Source organism: Pinus tabuliformis, chromosome 4_1 (assembly GCF_031772625.1).
Source record: "Pinus tabuliformis cultivar Carrire ecotype Pingquan chromosome 4_1, CPIR1, whole genome shotgun sequence".
NCBI classification, from domain to species: Eukaryota; Viridiplantae; Streptophyta; class Pinopsida; order Pinales; family Pinaceae; genus Pinus; species Pinus tabuliformis.
In genome coordinates, this window is record NC_142303.1 from 985166015 (window position 1) to 985168883 (window position 2869).

Here is a 2869-nt window from a genome sequence, read left to right on the forward strand (position 1 = left end):
AAATAGTGGGCTAAGACTCCATTTGTTGCCCTTGCCCTAGCATTTTCCCTTTAGGTCCCCTGCTAGTTTGAGCGGTAACATTTTGACACCGTTGCCGGGGACATGGAACATGTGTTTTGTTCCCCATACGACATATTGACATATCATTGTTGGCGACTCCATTGGAAGAATGAAGCCCTAGTTCTTCATTGAATTTTAAGGTTAATGCTTGTAGAGTGAAGCAAGCATTTTTCTAGGCATCTTTAATTTCACCCTGATGACTCCTACATTTTTTTCATGTATACCTCAAAAAGGTCGTCTTTTTTTGATAAATTTCTTACTTTGGACCTCGCTAGCATCCTTGGGCATCCTAATCATGTCGCGGGAAGGATGGTACGTGGGTTGCCTATGTTTGATGGTGATTCGCTCTCCGCAATTGACCACGTAGAAAGATTTAATGCACATGCTTCAAGAGAGAAGGTTGTTCACTAAGATGTCCTTATGTTATTGTTCAGGGGATCTCTCAGTGGTCATAACTCATGGCTACATGATCATGAATCTAGGAGTATCTCATCTATTGAAGAGTTTGTTGATAGCTTTCTTAGATATTTTCGAGTACACCCTGCATTAAGCATCCAAGAGGAAGCCTTCATCAAGCATCATCAAGACATTAAGAATCTAGGTAATGAGCAAGAAGACGAGTACTCCTTGGGTCCACATGATGAAAATGATGATTTTGAGGACACATGTGCCAGGAAGGATGAGTCTATGGAAAGTGAAATTGATACCAACCTTACCTTTCTCAGGGAGATTACTTCCGATGAATCCTATTTTGAAAACCCTGAGAAAGATGATCCCATTAGCCCCTTGGAAGATGACATTGAAGATTATTTCCACATTGAAAAGGAGAAATGGGAAATTGTTGGTCCTCAATTTGATTGTGCTCCCATTTACGACACCAACAAGGAATGTTAGGATGAGATTGGTCTTCCCTTCCCCTTCGGCACTATTTTTGATGACATACCCATTGATACCCTTGGGAAGGGGAATCTTCATTTGCCTTTGCATAAAGAGGGACAGTTGGACAGGATCAATTTTCCTTTTAGTAGAGACCCAATCTTTGATACTAAGGAAATTGATAAGGCTCCCATTTCTCCCGAGTATGATTCTATGTTCAAATCACTTGAGCCTTTAGATTATGATTTTGGGAAAGCAAAACACATTGAATACATTACTTCTTTCTCCTTTTTTCCTATTGGTGATCATCTTGGGTCTTAATCAAGTAATTCCCTCTCCCCTGGTCATATGATCTCAAGTAACTGTGAACCCTTTCCCCCTCCCAAGTATAGTGTCACGGAAAAGCTCGTTATTGATTATACTTTTCCTCCGTGGACACACCCTCAGGTTTTTGATCACTCCATAGTCTTCCCTCTCCAGTGTAATCATCATGTGTAACCTAATTGTGTTTCTCCATTTTGTCGGCCCCCCTTTCCTGCTAATCATAACTCGATCAAGGCCATAAGCCATGACGTAAATAATAAGGACAATGGTGGAAGTGATATGCTAGAGGTCGCCATTCATCGAAAGTTTATGAGCTTGGTTGTTGACATATCTATATTTTGTTTGCAAGAGAAGATCTCATGGACTAGATTACATCATTTTCTTACCTCTTCTCACATAATCATCCATATGTGGGAATCGTATTTTCCCACCTCCCGCCCACAGCATCCTCCCTGTGTTTGGGTTTGCATTCGCTTTGGGACTTGCAGTATGAGTAATCATATAGTGTAATGTTCCTAAGTGGTAATATGAGTGATATTTTAAACAAATAAACAATGCAGGAGCATAAAATTAAAAACATGCATCACACATCCATAAAACACTGTAAATCTGGAACTGTTGAGCCATATATTATAAAATCTGAGAGCATAGGTACAATATAAATGAGATGGTCCCCCTGGGCTTGTTTGAAGGACAAGCTGGACCAAACCTAGGTGATGGAATAGATGAGTTGAAGGCTGTCTAGTTGCTGCACCACTATGCACTGCGTTGTCCCAGTAAAATTGTTGTCCTTCTGAACTTCGACCTGCTGGAATGTGCCCAAATACCGCTTGGAAAAATATATCCTTTCAGTCTTGGACAAAACCCAGAAAAACCCAGAAAAACCCAGAAGGGAATTTCTCTGGTTTTGACTTTGGATTTTCGGCCTCCTTGGTGCCCTTCCGAGCTGCTGCTGCCAAACTTGACTTGTAGGAAACAGCCAGAAAATCCCTCTGAAAACACCCCTAGAATGCTGGGTTCACCTGTGTTGATTAACTCCTTGCTCCCCGGATGATACTTGGTCCGGAAGACTGCTCTCCCAAGCACAAGTTTGCTGCTAGAGGCCTCTGCGCAATCCCTCTGCCCAGAAATTCATACCACTGTAACCCCTAACTGGCTCGAAATTGTCCTCAATCAATAACCTTTCCAGCTCCTGGAACTCCCAACAAGCTATGGGCCTACTAGCTAGCTCAATCCCCTCCTTTGTGTTCTTGGCTGCCCAAAAAATACGCAATCTCCTCCTCTGCGTGGCTGGGTGAAGTGTATGTCAATACTGTAACCCCTGTAATCTCTTTGGAACAACCTCTCTAGGGCAGGCACAAATAGTCCCCCGAAGTAGAGGTTGAATCTCCCCTGCAGAAGATTTGTGGCTAAACAGCCGGTAGACTCGCTAAACAACAGAGCGTACAAAGATGAGTTTGTTTGTAAAATGATCAAGATGCTGCAAAATGAGAGCTCCTTCCTCTTTTATCACCTTGGGACCCCCTTAGCCTCATGTGGGCCCCTCCTTCCACTAATTTGATTCCTTCCAACTCATGCAATGGCCAAGTTCGAATCGTTCATGTGGGTG